The 18,099-nt window shown below is 37.3% G+C and overlaps 1 protein-coding gene across 1 annotated transcript in view; it reads right to left on the bottom strand.

Annotated features, from left to right (window-relative positions):
* LOC130851144 (platelet glycoprotein 4) overlaps window positions 1–11,089 on the bottom strand; it is a 77,394-nt gene extending 66,305 nt beyond the window's left edge. The window contains exon 1 of the mRNA XM_057731035.1: window positions 10,985–11,089. The gene's annotated coding sequence lies outside the window, so the exon portion shown is untranslated. The remainder of the gene's footprint in view (window positions 1–10,984) is intronic.
* Window positions 11,090–18,099: the final 7,010 nt, after the last annotated feature.

The following is an 18,099-nucleotide window of genomic DNA, read 5'->3' as shown; positions in this document are numbered from 1 at the left end:
CTCTCCCCAGAGCCCTCCACCCACAACACTTCCTCTACAGACCTATAACAACTTACAAAGCAAATTATTAGCACAGGACATTTGTCTATGTTTCTACTTATTTTAAGTCCATACGTTACTTAAATATTGAATATAATTCAATCATGAACTTGAATAACTTACTAGATGTTCTTTTCTTTAAGCAAAACTTATGATAATGATAGTCTATTATGTAAAAGAAAAAGATTATCCTGTTTATTTTAGGAGGCATCTAAATGTCTAAGTAGAAAGTTTTTTAACCACATTTATATGTTTAGCTTAGATATAGATTTCCAGAGATATGTTGATTTATGATAATTCCCAACTCCAAGATTCTACAGTCTCTGATTATTAAGCTCTTTCTCTACGTAGTAAGTGGAAAGATCCCTTAATTTCCTCATGAGTAACTTTCACTAAATAAAATTAAGATTTTATTCCATTTATTTCATATCTGCCAATGGTATGCATTTTCATTTACATAACAAATTAGTGTTTATGGTATAAGTACAAAACAACTAATCAATTCCCTAAACAATGTGTGCACTTTGTAGTTATTTACACACAGATTAATCTTCTCATGTGGTTCTCATTGACTGTCATCATATTGCTAACATAAGAGGAATGAAATTTTGTGTTAAAATGCCCTATGTGTTGAGCATCCTATAGGGCTTAGGAAGGAAATTACAAAGAAACGCTATTAAAATCTTATCGCCAATGTAGTGGAAAGTAGATATCATGGAAGTAGGTTAAATTAATGAAGTAGCAAAGAATTTTATCATAAGAAAGAGAAAATAGCCCCTGACGTCCAGGACCTGGCCTGGTGCTATCTGTTAGGTCTTATTGTTTCTGGACACTGGTCTTGTACTCACAGCCTGGCCTTGTATCTTCTTGTTGAGCATAAACAATTTCATAGAACATCAGCACTAGACAAGGGCAGTCTATGATCATGAGCAACCAAGACACTAACAAGACACTCTGCAATCATGTCTGAACACAGACCAATTATGGACACTAAGTCACAGACACTAAGTCACACTACACTACCTCTTTCTTCGCTAGTATGGGTCACCGCTGCTTCATTACCAAACCGGTCTCTTTCCTCTTTCTAGATAAGACTTATTAGGGCACCAAATTGTAAAATTACTGTGCTTCCTGACAACATTCAATTCAGAGCAATGCTCTACTTCTTTAAACCCTCTCCTCAGATCACTCACCCAAAGTTCAAATTCTTTAAGACCTTCTTTCTAACACCCCTACAGCACACATCTCCCTCTTTGCAATAAGTAATGAACTCAACTTTTTCAACCAGGTGTCTTCCTGGGGGTCTCTGGCTAAAGGGCATGGACAGTAATAGAAAGCTGTGACATATTTGGTAGCATAATTGCCCAGAATTTTGGAGCAGAGTAAATAGAACTTCAAAGAAGGAAAATTAGAAGATGACATAGTGATAAGGAACAGGAGAGATTATTATGGGGTGTACAAAATGACATTGGACGAAGATTTTGAGGTAAAAGTAGCTGTTTCAAGTATGGGGTAAAAGATCCTGCCCAGATGAGGTCCACAAGCCAGGGCACAGCTGAAGGACTGTGAAACATCAAAGAGCTTTATAACCCTGTTTCAAAAGTCTCAGCCACTATGTTGAAGATATTATACTATTCTTATATCTGTAAGAGAGCACAAAAGAAGAGCACAGTATCACTAGGGAACTAATGACCCTCCCAGGTAGGGGATAGTAGGTGAATTGTATATAACTTAGAAGGGATTAAGACAAAGTCTGTATTTAGAAGGGATGACATTTTAGGTAATTAGTGAGGTGGGAAGAAAAGGGTACAAATGCAGATTAGGAAAACAATAAGAGTAATGATGACGATGAATTATAACAGCAATACAACAACAATCAGTTTCTTGAAAGCAGGCACTATGAGTAATGAGTTAAGCACTGTTGGGCTGCACCTGGCCTCCAAGCCCTGTGCTTGCTCAGCCTCAAGACTGAAGAAAGAGCCCAGAGTCAGTGACAGAGACATCGATGGTTTAATGGATTGGGGATCTTACATGTCTGAAGCAAGGTCCTGGAACAACAGTGCGCAGACGATAGGCAGGACATGGCAGTGGTCTTTGCTGGGGTCAGGGGACGTGGGGGGAGGATGGCATGGAGAGGGAGGTTGCCAGTTGACATCAGGTTGAGTCATCAGTTACCATGGAAACCAGCAAACACATTCCTCACTTCCCCTTTGATAAGCTATCTTGGTGGAGATGTTCTGATCTAAAGATTAGAACAATCACTAGCTGGGGCCAGGGACAAGTTTGTAGGCATTTATTGATTACACTCAGTGATTAACAGGGAAAGTCAGTAAGGTGAGTAGGGTGTAGGTGGGCAGGGACTGATAGAGCAGGGCATGTGCAGAGAGCAAGAGAACTGCCATCTTGAGTGGCCTGATCATACAAGCGTTCTTGGCTATTCTCATGCACACCAATTTTTTCAGACCTACTGTGCTAAATCTAATCTGATTTAAACAGCTGTTAAAACTGAGCCATGAGATAATACGTCTTCCTCTCTAGTTTCCAGCACTCACTTACTAGTTCTTATTTTCCAAAAAAGAAGAATTTAAAACCAGACCAGACTCTGAACTTGGCTTACCCATTATAGTACATGTCCTTCCCTTATCTTCTCTTGCCCTCAACCTCTTGCCTACATGGCCAGCACCTGCTGGGCAGTCACGCTTGCAATCTGTACCAACTTCTGATCTGGCTCCCTTCACCACTATATCACAACCCAGAAGATATGCAAATTCTGGCTCCAGTCTTTCTGCAATGATTTTTACTGGTTATCATATTGGATCGCTTGTCCTATCAAACTCTTTCACATTTTTAAAAATTTCAGATTACTTTTGAAGCTACTTTCCTATAATAGTTTGAGTCATTAACTGTGCTTTTCATTTATTTATGCTTTTGTTCCTCCGGTGACACTTGCAAATGTTTTGTTAATTCGTAGCCCTTGCAAGAGTAAATTAAAATAAATTCCTTAAGCATTTTTAGCCTGGACTTTTAATTGGGATAAAATGAGAGAACCAACAAAACACAAACCTGGTATTTCCCTGTAAGTAGTTCACAGCATGCCTAGGAAGCCAGATTTGTAAACAGACAATTATAATACATTGAGACACCTACAGCCCAGGTGGGGAGAAGAATGGTGTGTCATGGAAGGATATGAAAGGACAGCTGGTGGAGGAAGTGATAGCTTACTTGATATAGAATACAAGTCCAGATAAAGAAGTGGGGAGAGAGCCAAGGGATCAAAGGCATGCCCCCAAAATACAGATGCATAAGAAAACGTACAACCGGGGAAATATAAATAGTTTGGTTAGGCTTTGGTATAATGTACGAGTTTTGGTAAAGACAAGAAAGGACACTGGAGAGGTGGGCACAAATGACATCGTGAAGCCCTAATATAATGCATAATATACCAGACTGAGGGTTGTGCCTGAATACCTAGGAATTCAGTCTCTCAGGAGTTTCTCTTGAAAGCAATATAGAGTCACTTAGGGGTTTTAGGGAAGGAGTGTATAATAAAATTTGGATTTAGGACATGGATGGACCTAGAGACTGTCATGCAGAGTGAAGTGAGTCAGAAAGAGAAAAACAAATATCGTATATTAACACATATATGCAGAATATAGAAAAATGGTACAAATCAACCGGTTTGCAAGGCAGAAATAGAGAGGCAGGTGTAGAGAAGAAACATATGGACACCAAGTGGGGAAAGCAGGCGGTGATTGGGGTGGGATGAATTGGGAGATTGGGATTGCCATATATACGTTACTAATAAGAAAAATAATATCAAATTGTACACTTTAAATATATGCAGTTTATTGTATATCAATTGTATCTCAATAAAAGTTCTTAAAAAAATTTTGGATTTAGGAAGATGGCTCTGGTATACCATGGAGAAGAGATGGAAGCTAAGGCACAAGAAAGTCTTTTGAAATAATCTAGGTAGAAAATGATATAGTCTGAATTAATGCAGTGGTTGAGAAAGAAGAAATTGGAAAAGATTTCAGAGATATTTAGTAGAGATGAGGAGCGATTTAGAAGGTATAATGAACAGCTAAGCTTCGGTGAGTAATGAGCTAGGTAGAGAGGTAAAAAATAAAAACTGTACTCTAGGTCTCAGGCTCAGAGTAGCAAGATAAAAAGAAAGAATGGAGAGGAAATAAGAGATTTGGGGTCGGAGAGGATAGTTCTATCGAGCATTTTCACTGACTAACTGCAGGATCCTGGGCCAGTTATCTTAATATCTGTGAGTCTGTTCACTCATTCTTATGTGAGGGTAACACTACCTATTTAAAATTATTGTGAGAATCAGATAGCAATAGTAAACCCTACTATAGCACTCATGTGCAAGGCACTTGTGTAAGTATTTTACATATAGTCATTTGCTTATTTTGAACAACTGAACCATGAGGATGATACTTTTATTATTCTTATTCAACAGACAAGGAATCAGAAACACAAAGAGGTTTACTATTTTGCCCAAGGTCACAGAGCTGGAAAGTGGCAGATCCCAAGTTTCAAACCTTTTCTTTTTCTTTCTTTTCTTTTTTTTTTTTTATTGGAATATAATTGCTTTACACTCTTGTACCAGCTTTTGAGGTACACCAAAGTCAATCAGCTGTATTTATACACATATTCCATCCCTCCCTCTATTCCCCCCCACCCTCCCCGTCCTGGCCTTCTAAGTCATCACCCATCATTGAGTTGATCTCCCTTTGTTATACAGCAGCTTCCCACTGGCTATCTATTTTACAGTTGGTAGTACATATATGTCTATGCTACTCTCTCACTTCGTCCCAGCTTCCCCTTCACCCCCCACCCCCCCCCAACCTCGTGTCCTGCAGTCCATTCTCTGCATCTGTATCCTTATTCTTGTCTTGTCACTGGGTTCATCAAAACTTTTCAGTCTAGCTGCAGCGAATGTATCTCACCCAATAATTTACAGTGCCTCTCAATAAATACTAGGCATTTTGCGTAATTATTATCAGAGTGCCCTGAGCACACCAGGAGATTATAATTAGCTATTATAGTTTAATACATCCTATTTGTTTAAAAAGGATTTGCAGAGTGCTTGTATGTGCACATATTTTACTGAACATGAGAAGAGATTCAAGCAGAGTAGGAAACACATCTCTCTTGGGTTTGTTTACAATTTAATTTTGAGCATAAAATGCACATCATGAATCAGAACACAAGGTTATGTGTTGCAAGAGGTTAGATACTTTCAACTTAAGAACAGAGCATCCATGTCTAGAACTTGACCAGCAGACACATAAATGGATGAGTCTAAAGCCCAGGGAAGAGATTGGGGTCATGAAAAGTAGAGCTGGGTCTCTTTGACATCTAGGTTATAGGCTGAAACCATTAAAAAATAGATGTTGATGTTGATGGGGGAGAGCAGGACCTAGAAAAACTGCAGAAAGGGAAACAAGAATGACATGCCAATGGTTAGGCCAGGGCATAAAAGCTCACTTCACTTCCATGGGCCTCAGAGTCCTCACTTGTGAAAATTAGTGGATCTTGGTTTAAGAGTGTGCCAAGAGCTATTCCCACCTCCAATGTTTGCAGCTTTTGCTATGAACAAATGTGAACATTGGGAAACCTGCTGAAAGCTGACATCTAGCCTTAAACCCCAGAAAAAAAGCCAAGCTTCATAGCTGCTGCTCTGCCATGGTAAATAATTATTAACCAAGTTTTCTTCTCACAAAAGCCCATTCAGATGGCTTCAATTGCTTTTATTTATTCTACAGGATTTCAGCTTCAGAAATGCTCTTGCTGTTACTATGTACAGAGTCCTGCATGGGAGATGTGAGAGACAAAACAAAACGGCATCTTTCATGCTTAAGAGGAATATTAATGGGGTAGAGAAGATAGTAGGAATCGTTATAGTAAGCTTCCTTTCTGTTTGCCTCTCAATACTAGAATTTAATTTTTCCCTTTCCTAATCCTGTTTTTCCTGACTTCATCTGGTAAAACATAGAATTTTGCTAAAATACTGTAATAGGACTGCAGTTTTAGTATGCAAAACACAGACATTTGAATAACTGGAGGCAAAGAAACTCAATGAGATCTGGAAGGAATTCTGACCAATGAACTGAGGAAGAGAACAGATAATGACATCTGCATGTCTACCACTCGCTGGCCCCTATGTCCGCCTCAAGGGAGGGTTTTGGAGGTATGTGTGATTAGGCTAGCAAAGAGCAACTGCTATACATATTGTGGTTTCCCATAAAGTAAGAAGTAGAGAAATCAAGATCTGTATGTTGCCTGTTAGCAAATCTTAAAGATGACCATTGGACCCAGAGTGGAATGACTGAGCCAAGAGATTTTCTCTAGCTTTATTCAGAAACTTGGTACATGTAGTGTAGACATCTAAGAAACAACACAGAAGTAAGCACATCTAAGCTTTGCATGTAGATTGGGGAAAAGGACTGAGAGTTCAGTGACATTAGCTGAGATGAATGAGCTTCACGGACTTGACTCGCTGAGAAATTATCAGTGTCTGTGAGTTTACATACTTAGTATAATGTGAAATATAGAATATTTCTCTGTTAAATTTTATAATTAATTTTTATAGATGATCTACCCTATACAAGCCCCCCCCCCCAATTCAAAAGAAAAAATAAAAACAAAAACAAAACAAAACAAAAAGACATGCTGGGAAAGGCAGGGGTTGTGCTGGTGATGGTAATATTCCATGAAACTACCTACCTGAGAATTTCTCACTCAAAAAAATGCACATATCTATGTATTACTTTATGGTAGAGATTTATGTCAATTTGGATATTTTAAAAAGTGCTAAGCATAAGAGATGGGAAAAAAGGTTTTAAATTGTTTTAAATGACTAAAAATTCTTAGCATTCTAGTCATAAACCTCAGTGGAAGGCGAACATTTTGGGTTAGAAAAGATTCAGACCTATTTGACATATATAAAAATAGATAACTGATTGAGAACCTACTGTTTAGCACAAGGAACCCTACTCAGTGATCTGTGGTGACCTAAATGCGAAGGAAATCTAAAAAAGAGTGGTTATGCGTACACGTATAGCTGACTCACTTTGCTGTACAGCAGAAACTAACACAACATTGTAAAGTAACTATACTTCAATAAAAATTAATTAAAAAAAGATTTAGACCTATTTTTGAATAAATGGATACAATCTGTGTATTGAGTGCTTCCTATGTGCCAGGCATTGAATATTGCTGATTCTGAGTTACAAATGACCCCTGCCTTCATGGAGTTCACAGCTCAGGATGAAGTGCAAACTGTACCTAATAACAAAGGTCTGTAAATAGAGCCCTTATCTCTGAGCATGGTCCTTATCACAGCTCAAGTTCTCCTGCACTGGAACTCCCTGTCTACGTGTATGCTTGGATATAACTTTTGACCAAGCAGCTCTTAAAAGGATGGGGTTCATGTCAACTAGAGGTTTCCATGCAAACTAGAAGTCTTCCCCACAAAGAGATATAGCTGCAATTTAGACTGTATTTATTCACCATTTCAGATGAAAATAGTTCAACCAAAATAAGTTTAGGAAGCTACGAAACCTAAGGCTGAGAGTGCACAGTGCAGTTATCTTATTCTGGGGGTATTTCCATGTGCTGTATGTTAGCCACTTAGAACTTTAAGAGTCAAATAGGCATTTGGAAAGGCAATGGCAAGAAGTTAACTCTGCCCGGTATCTTCCTTCTACTCCTCCTGTAAATATAGCATTATTTTTAAGTCACTTGTTTGGCCTATTTTCTTCAGGAAATTGATGGCTCCTTAAGGGATCTGTTTGTGTGCAGTGGTGGGAAAGTATCCACAGGATTCAACTTACGTCTCCATCATTTACTAACTTAAGTTTTTCCTTTTTTAACTTTTATCAAAAGGTTCAAAATTTTGAACACCACCTGAAAAAAAAGATGCCGGATTCTTATAAATGTCCTGCCCACACAATGAGGTTTCTAATAATGTTCTCTGTAGCCTACAACACCATCTGATACACAGTAAATACTCATAAATATTTTTCAACCAATGCATCAATGAATAAGTGTATCTGGAAGATAGTGACTCCATCATGTATTCAACCAAAGTAGGTTTTTGCTGTTTTAGGGTTCCATCTTAAAGTAGGAATACTTGTAGAAAAGGTCCCGCTTACTAAAATGTACACCTGCTCTGAGAAGACATTGTGTTTAGGGTCCACCCTATGGGACCACTGTACTGAATAACCTTTTATTACTTTCATTCTAAAACTTCCTAGAGTGAGACACAAGAAAGACCCCTTATAATAGCATCCGTTACATTTCAAATAGAGTATTAATGAAGTTCCACATAGAACGAAGCGAGCCTCCGATGAATTTCAGTTACACGGCATTCTGATGACTAATAATATCCCTTTTGATTTCCTAAAAATTAAAGTGGGAGGAATGTAAGATTCAAGTTTGGGAAATTGAATAAGAAAAAAACAACATTAAGAGGTCAAACTAATCATTTTTCAAACTGCCCTCATTTCTACTTTTAAACTTCACAAGCACTGAAGGGGGAACAATGGTTGTCTGTCTGAGCACACTCTGGAGTCCTTGGTGAACGTGGCCAAGCTATCTGCTATGTCCCCTCCAGAACGTTTGCCAATTTTCTGTCATTTCCTCCTTCAGATGACAGCGTTTGTGTGACAAAGGTCTCTGAGCATATTTCAAAACATCTTTATTTAACAGTGCACTATGACGCGCCAATTTAAAAGTATATGTATTCTCCACAGAACTAAATTTGTCAGAAGACACAAAGCAGGATACACCTTATCCTTCTCCATAAAGAATTGGTTAGAAAGTCCATTGTGGAACCAATGACATACCTACTAACTGCCCTTTGTTCAGGAAAAAAAGTTTCCTGTGGCTTAGCCATTATCTATACTTCAACATAAAACACATGAAACAGTAAAACTATTTACTAAACTATATTTCTTTTTATATTCCCTGTGCACTTAAGCTAGTTTTAGACTATTTCCTTTTCCTGACAAACAGTTCATTGTTTGTGATTGAGAGAATCATTTTGGATTAGACATTATTTCGGATTCCAGGAATCTGATATGGAAACAGCATTACTCCTCCACTGGCACCTCCCTGCTTCTCACTCTAGATCTCTGCTTTTAGGTTGTAGTAAAGTAGTGACACGCTTTTCAATTTTCATCCAAAAGCAACCAAAAACATATAAACAACTGACCAACAGAAAAAACACTTTCACTTTAAAGCATTTCTTTTTCATTTCAAAATTCTGTGAATTTTTGTCAAAGAATTCAACTGTGAAACTTAGTTTGTAAATACTAAGACTATTAAATTCCTTAATTCGTAATCTCAGTCAGTGATCTCTGCTAAATGCAAAGCCAGCCTTAGTCACATCAACAGCAAGATATTATTATGTATTTCTTTGCTCTAAGAAAAACATACTGCTCTATTTGATTGGTCCAATCTGCAGTCTTATATGGTCTTTGCCACTGATTTGTTAGCACTTTAAAGTCTTTTGTTTTTTACTTTTTTTTTTTTTTTGCCTAACAATGATTCTTCTTAGCTCAGGGGCTTACCTTTTTTTTTAGGTGAAAATCGTTTTATTATCCTCAGGTGTTTGCTTTCCTTCTGAAACTCTGAGAACAGTTCATTGCAAAGTTGTCATCGTCCTTTACAAAAGGATCTGATTCCAAAGAATTACAGTTTGTGCTGTACATCATCTGAAAATATTTCTCCTTTCCCCTTGTCAGGATTGCAGGAGTCTCATATATTGCCCCACAAATGCCACTTCTATTACTTAGTCAGATATAGCTGAGAACAAGACAGGTTGCCTATTTCTCTTCATCTGATCCAGAACCTACCTCAGTTCCAGTTCTCTCATAGGAAGTGAACAAGAAGTTAATACTTTTGCAAGTATCAGTCCAGAATGCTTTCCCCTGATTTCAGCACAGCTCCAAGAAACCATTCTCCAAAGAATAAAGGAAGTGACCATCTTTAAAGGTAAAGAAGCCTGTTCAATTCATTCTTAGACTTTGTAGCATAGCATAGAGTCAGAGGGAAGTGCTTTTTTTTCTATTCAGCACTTAATTTTGTCTCTAGATAAGTATATCCTTAAGTTTCCTGTTTGAATAAGTCATTACTCTATCATTCTTTGAAGTGTTTCCTGATCTTATATAGTCATAGTATAAAAAACACACCATGTAACAAAAATTCTGCTATATAACAAAATCCCCTCGCCTCAAATATCTAGCGCCCACAGCCAATACAATTTCTATCATCACTAGTGATCAATAAGTCTATGTATGGAACAATTTTTTTTTCTTCTAGGAGTCAGTTAAGAGGATTGAGCCTTTTAAATTATTTCTTAAATATACTTGTCAGCATTGGCAACACACCAAAAAACATTTTTAGGTCCCATGAACAAAGGTCATTCAACTTCTAGTCTCATTTAAAAAACGTTTTTTTTTTTTTCAATTTCAAAGCAAAAAAAATTGAATTGGTCAGAAATATAGAGCATCCTTTTCAAAACAGAAACATTTTTAAAAGAGGGTACACAATCAGTTTAGATTAGGACATGCCAGATCAACTTAGAGAATCTGAAGGAAGAAAAATTTCCACTAAAATTGTACTTTTCAAAATAAAGTTTTCTGGTACTTTCTAAATAAAAGGTATGAAAATATGCAAGTTTAAATTTCATAGAATGAATTGAGAGACTAGTGGAAAATAAAAAATGTGTTAAAAGTCTACTTATCCATTTAGTTGAAAGTTTATAACTCTTAAAAGAAGCATCATAAACTAAATTATTACACCAGTTAGTATTTATCTTCTTAAGGAGTTAGAAAATAACAATTATTAATATTTACTAGAGAATAGTCCATCAATTACAAAGACATTTATAGCCACACCCCTAATCAAAAATAATTGTGCTCACCAACTTCTAGAGGAGCCTGCTTGCCCTGATGTAGTTTCTTAAAACTGGTTTCAGAGTGACCGTTGTTGGAGGAGACGCAGAAAATAAACACATGATTTCCACAGCACAGCAGCTGAGAACTCAGAAATGAGGCTCAGGGTCTTGACCATTCATCTGCCTTTAAGGTTATCCTGACTTGTGAAAGCCATTGACATCCTGAGACTCCCAGCACTTCGGACGCATGCCTAGACTGAGATAAATATAGATCCCTGACACCTGAGCCAGATGAAATGAAAGTTAACTTGAAAAATCTCACTCATTTATAGCCTCAGTGAGGAAAATAAAGCCCTTAATCCTTTTCCTGTTAAAACCTGTTATGTCCCTTAACAGATAGCTGCTTTGCTTATGAAACATGGGAATTCAGATCATCAATTGTAAACAATTAATTTGCTTCCCTCTGTGATTAGCATTTGTTGTGACCGTATAGAGACAGGTTTGAATTGTTTGTGCTTGATTAAGTATGAAAGAAACATAATGGTGAATATTAAAGATTTATTCAACAAACTTTTGGGGAGAAATTTTGCAGTTGAGTCCTTGAAATGTGAATATGTATTTGGTAAGCTTTTCAATATTTTTTCTCCTACATGGTTTAAGTAGTGATTTCATCCTTTTTGGTTTGCCTCAATTAACAAAGCAGAAAGTGTCATGCATCTCCAGAGAGCTTTGGTGTAAGTTAATCTTTTGGTATAGTTGTATAATGTAGTAGATTTAAATTGAATTTTGCTTAGTTCTGTTGTTAAGCATACGAATAAGGCTCTACGCTCAGCCTGAGCAGACTCTATGATTAAAGATATTACCCTGAAGCTATAATGGCAAGATTTCTAACAATAAGTCACTTCCTGGGATTCATATATTAAGTATCTATAATACTATATTAAAGCAAAGTGAATAGAAAAACTAGAAAAGTCACGCTGCTCTCCTGAGATTTTTGAGGTATTCATTATTTTCTGTTAATATTGTCTTTACAGAATGGCATTAGAGAAAAATGATGGATTTTGGAGTTACCACTTTCTAAATGAAGCTGATCTTACCTATTGTATTACCTATCATCCCAGGAAGGAGCATGACTTTTTTCAAATTACCAAAACTAGTATTTTCATATCATGATAATAGATCCCATGCATTGAGCACTAAGTGCTTGGCACTTTGCTAGGTAGATATCATATAATCTCACTCTTTGTTCCTAAGCCCAAAATATCCTTTCAAGTCAAGTCAATATTTTTAGGTCCAAATGTTTACAGGAAAGAAAACTGAAACTCAAAAGGAGAAATACTGACAATGGACACATGGTTAATAAGTGGTTCATAGAGTCTAACTCATACAGCTTTGATTGAAAGCATGTTTCTTTCCCACCCTAAAATATAGTTACAAGTGAAAAATGAATTTCATCCTCACACTTTATCTGTGTCAGATTAACCATCCTATGAGTAATTCCAAGGATGCTTTAATTTTTTTCAAACAAAGTTAGGGAAAGTACAGAAACGGTCCCTATAGAGTATTGCTATGACACCAGGAAATCCCCAGAGGCATTATGTCCCTAACACAAGGGATAGATAGAAGATCTGTAAGGCACAACCCTAGCCAGAGATTTCTCATCTCTTGCATTTACTTTTTTCAACTTGTCCTTGTCAGTTTGCATAAGCAGAGTTTGACCTACCAGAGCCTGGAGGGCCAGTCTGATGGCCACTTCTCAGTCATTAATACCATGATTGGCAGTCAGAGGTTGGATAACTGGCATACGGGAGTGACATCCACGTGGCAAGGAGTCAGCTGGTGAGGCCAGGTGGTCAATACCAGAGAGATTTTGGCATGAGATGGAAGGCCAGATGCTCATCTACCATAGAACGTGACCCTTTTCTATATAGAAAAAAATGTTCTATGTGTATAAAAAGCTTTTCTATTACTTGAGCTAGGAACTTGTTAAACAAAATGTTTTATCAAAGAAGTCAGAAGACAAACCACAAATTCAGTGAACTCAGGATCACTTACATTTTCTATGAATCACAATAAGCACCACTGAATGCCCACACCCGAAGCTCCACTATCTTTGAATATGCATTATGTCCTATAAATTAGGATAGGAAATGTGGCGTTTCCTTCCTGTGAATTACATATTCATTATTATTAAGTTTTTCACTCCCTGATGGCTTTGACTTCTGAAGGGTGGATGGTGAGGGAGAGAGAAGAATAGTGGTGGATTAAGCTAAAAAATGACTGGGCTCTGAGGTAACTAACTCAGGCAAGACCTCTGACCCTCTTCAACCAAAGAATTGTCATTCTTCAGCAACTATCCTCAAAATTAAACATTTGACCACAGGTTGTTAATTAAACCTAGGACTTTTTCACCCCAAACTGGTTGCCTTTCGAGTGTTTATGAACCTAAAGTATTAAACTAGGCAAAATGAAAACCTCTCCTGGTTTTTGTTGCACACGGAGAGCCACAAACTGTAAGGCATTAAACTTGAACCAACAGTCCTGCTGCTAACAGCAGCTGTGGCCAGCTGTTGATAGTATGTTCTCACAAAACATTATTGTGAAATGTCCCATTTCTATGTGAAATTTTCTTTCTCAGAACAGCAATCAAATTGATCTGTCTATACACTATAGCATCATGGATACAGTGGCAGTAGTCGCACTCATTTTCTGTGCTTCCCATTGCCCTACCTCCCAAATCCTGTTTCCCTGATGCCCTCAGGATGCCACCACTCCTTCAGATATCTCTTCTCCATCTGCCCAGCACCATCTGCTTCATCAAATATTATTAACAGCACTGACTTCATCCTTAAGTACTATGTCTTGCTGAATGTGTTTGGGCACTTTCAATTAATAACATGATGCTTTTAAAAATTTCCCTTCAGAGGCGCGGGAGGGAGGGGATAGGGGATATATGTGTAGATGCAGCTGATTCTCTTTGTTGTACAGCAAAAACTGGCACAACAGCATAAAGCAATTATATTCCAATAAAGGGCTTAAAAAAAGAAAAACAAAAGAATATTGTGGCAAGTGTGGGAATAAAATGAATATGAACTGGCCGGTGAGGGGAAAGATATATTCATTTAGAAAGAACCAGTACAACATCTTGGATCCGCAAAGTTCTGACTCACGTGGCAAAAAGAGAACTTTCTAATTCTCACACTACACCCTTCTCCCTGGGTCACTAAAAATCAAATCAGGTAGATCTTTCAAGGAGTTAATAGAGCATCTCATTTCTTTATTTAATAAATAATACTGGACATCTACTAATTGTTTCAAAACCAAATCTATTAAAATCTATTAAAAAAGCAATCTATTAAAAAACAAAGTTTATGCCTTCCAAAAAAAAAATTTCCCTTCAGAAAAATTTGAATTTTAAATCAAAGATTCGCCCCTTTGTTTATATTCCTGTCCACTGTGTAAGTGTTAACAGTAACCTGTTCCTGAATCCTTGGCTCTGTAACATAACAGGGAAGGAATAGTTTGTGGCTTTGTCAGGAAATTTTGGTATAAACCCCTGTAAACACTTGAAAACACTGAGACTATTTACCAAGATTCTTTAACATGTGAACCTTGCTAACTTGTTTTTAGGAAATACACATTTGAAAAACACCCTTGGATAATTATCAGCTTGCTTAAAGTGTATATGCAGGATCTGAAAGACATTTGGGGGGCTAATTTGTCACTGATTCCAGTAACACACACTTCTTTCTAGGCTTTGGTGTTTGTCTGTTTGCTTTCCCACATTAGCATGGAATAAATAATTTCACTCAGACATTCTTCATAAGGAGCATTTTCCTGCAGGAAAGCTGGGGGAAAGTCTTTTTTTTTTTAAATTGGCATAGAGCTGCTTTACAATGTTGTGTTAGTTTCTGTCGTACAACAAAGTGAATCAGCTATACGTATACATATATCCCCTCCCTCTTGGATCTCCCTCCCGTCTTCCCCCCGACCCCTAATCTAGGTCATCACAGCGCGCCCGAGCTGAGCTCCCTGTGCTATACAGTAGGTTTCTACTAGCTATCTGTCTTACACATTGTAGTGTATATATGTCAATCCCAATGTCCCAATTCATCTCAACCCCCTTCCCCCTCCTTCGTGCCCACATATCTGTTCTCTGTCTGCGTCTCTATTCCTGCCCTGCAAATAGGTTCATCTGTACCATTTTTCTAGATTCCACATATATGCGTTACTCTACAATATTTTTCTCCTTCTGACTTACCTAATCTATGACAAAGGAAGCAAGAATATACAATGGAGAAAAAGTCTTAATATTAATCTTCTCTGCTTACCTTGCTCTCCTCAAATCTATACATGTGTGAAATGCCTTTATTCCAAACAGCAGCTTGAGGTAAAAGTTTTACCACCATTTCCTCTCAAAGCTGACTTTCAAGACGCGTGCTGGCTATATGTTTGTTATTAAAAAGTAATGAGGATTAATGGAAATCTATACTATTAAAACTAATCTAATGGAATAGTGCTCTTAAATCTTTGAAGTCTAAAATTATTGCTCAATTGTGTATTTTTTTCCTCCCTTCCAATGTCATCTTCATTAGCTGTAAAAGAGTTAATAATTTGCAATGAAATATTATAGCTCCAAAGCAACATTCTTCCCTTCTAAGGTGGATGGGTGATCACTTAATCATTTATCCATCCAACAGCAAAACACACTGAGATTCTGCTTATGTGTATGGTACTGTGCTACTCCTTTGGAAAAAATGGTGAGTAAAAGGCCAGAGTTTGTTCTCTCGGTATTTTATTGTTTAGTTAAGGGAGACAAGCACTATTTAACAAAGCATAATTTATTATCATAAAGTGGGATAAATAATGAAGGAAATTTTTATTGTGATAAGCTAAGCTGAAAGGTCAGAGCGGTTTCCCTCATATACATATGCATTTGAAGGTATATATATGTGTGCATCTATGTATATATACATTGTATGTATTTATTTATATATGTATATACATGTGCATATATGTATACCTCTATATATTGTATGCATTTGTTTATATGTGTGTATGTGTGTATATATATATGGATATGGATATATGCAGATATTGTTTATGTATATATAAAGTATATAAATATACATATTATATAGGGAAGCTTATATACAGATATGTTAGGGAAGCCACTCTGACCTCTCAGCTTATCACAGTGTAAATTCCTTCAAAATTTATCCTCATTTATCTCAGTTTATGATAATACATTAAGATATCTTAAATAATGCTTGTCTCCCTTCACTAAACAGTAAGGTACTTCAGAGCACTAACTTTGGCTCTTTATTTACCATTCAGTTCAAATATATATAAATACTGGTATATGACATAGTTATATATATATATGTATCATACACACGCACATGCACACACACAAATATCTAAAACTGAGTTGGCAAAGAAACAGGAAAGCATTCAAAAGTAAGGGTCCAGCAACTGTAAGGAGGCTGCCATGGTCAGGAAGGAGCACGGCAGAAGACCAATGTGGCTGGATGAGAGAAGATAGGGAAGAGTAATATGAGATGAGATACAAGAGCTGGTGAAGAGCCAGATGTCATAGGGATTTGTAGGGATTTAACCTAAGAACAATGGGAAACCTTTGAAAAATTTTAATCAAAAGATACATGATTGGATCTGAATTACATTTAAAAACAAGCTCTCCAATAGCTTCATGGTTAATGGATTAAAGAGAGGTAAGGATGGATGTGGGGAAACCAGCAAGGCAACCATTACTGACTTTGATGGTAATGTCCTAAAATGGATGAAAAAAAAAACAGAGAAAAAAAACATAGATTTGTGAAATATTTACATGGTAACATCAACAGATTTTGGTGTTGTGGTATATGAGGAAAGGGGAAGGAGAAGAATGAGAAACTGTATAAAGCTATTCTAGGGACTTCCCTGGTAGCACAGCAGTTAAGAATCCACCTGCAAATGCAGGCAACATGGGTTCGATCCCTGGTCCAGGAAGATCCTACATGCCGCAGAGCAACTAAGCCCGTGTGACACAACTACTGAGCCTGTGCTCTAGAGTCAGTTAGCCACAACTACTGAGCCCACATGCCACAACTACTGATGCTGGTGCACCTAGAGCCCATGCTTCTCATTGAGAGAAGCCACCACAATGAGAAGCCCACGCACCCCAACGAAGAGTAGCACCTGCTCACAGCAACTAGAGAAAGTCCATGTGCAGCAACGAAGACCCAATGCAGAAAGTAAAGCTATTCTAGAAATTATTCTACACCATAACATGAACACATTCTTCAGACAACATATAAGAACACATCTAGCTCTATGATTGGCATATTTCAGCTGGTGCTAAAACATTTCTTGAATGACAGATTACATAAATGAATGAGTGATTGAATGGAATTGAGTACAATGTGAACAGGAGTGAATGCTTATTGCAACGTCAATATATCTTTTTTGTTTGGATTACCATACAAAGCTTTCACAAGGCTATGGCTGGGAGAGTCACAATGTACCAGGTGACACCTTAGAGACTGGAAGTCCAGGGAGATGATTAATTCTCGTGGAGGAAGGACCAAAGGAAAATGAATGAACCTAATACTAAAAGGGAAAAAAATTTTAAGTGACTTATAAATTGTGCAAGAGTCTTGCACACATCTGGCTCTGTGTATACAGCTTGTAATCCAATGGAAACTTGAGTCCCCCTGGACCAAGAGCAAATAATATCCACAGGACATAAAGTCCTTTTAGCACAACAAAACAACAGGCTGGTAGCCAATTATGGTAGCAGCCAAGCAGTTGTCCCACTGGTTTTTAAATCAGAGCTTTGGTTTGTTGTAGTTATTACTTATATGCTGTAGTACTTTCTGTTTATGAAATTTTGTTTTGATGTTATCACATAATAATCAGCTAATAATCAGACAATTCTTATGGACTTTCTTGGCGAGCGATTGTACAAAACACTATTTAGAGGGCTGTAGCTCTGTTTTCTTTAGGAGAGACAGGGGAAGATTAAGTAGGAGGATAGTGAGGCCCATCAAAACATTCTAACAAAGCTCTAAACTGAGATTTCCAGCCCTTAGATCATACTTTAAATAGGATTCCTCTGTTTCTGCATGAATTCTTCATACCCA

Source organism: Hippopotamus amphibius, chromosome 4 (genome assembly GCF_030028045.1).
Source record: "Hippopotamus amphibius kiboko isolate mHipAmp2 chromosome 4, mHipAmp2.hap2, whole genome shotgun sequence".
In the NCBI taxonomy this organism is placed as follows: Eukaryota; Metazoa; Chordata; class Mammalia; order Artiodactyla; family Hippopotamidae; genus Hippopotamus; species Hippopotamus amphibius.
This window is presented reverse-complemented; position numbering and strand designations above follow the sequence as displayed.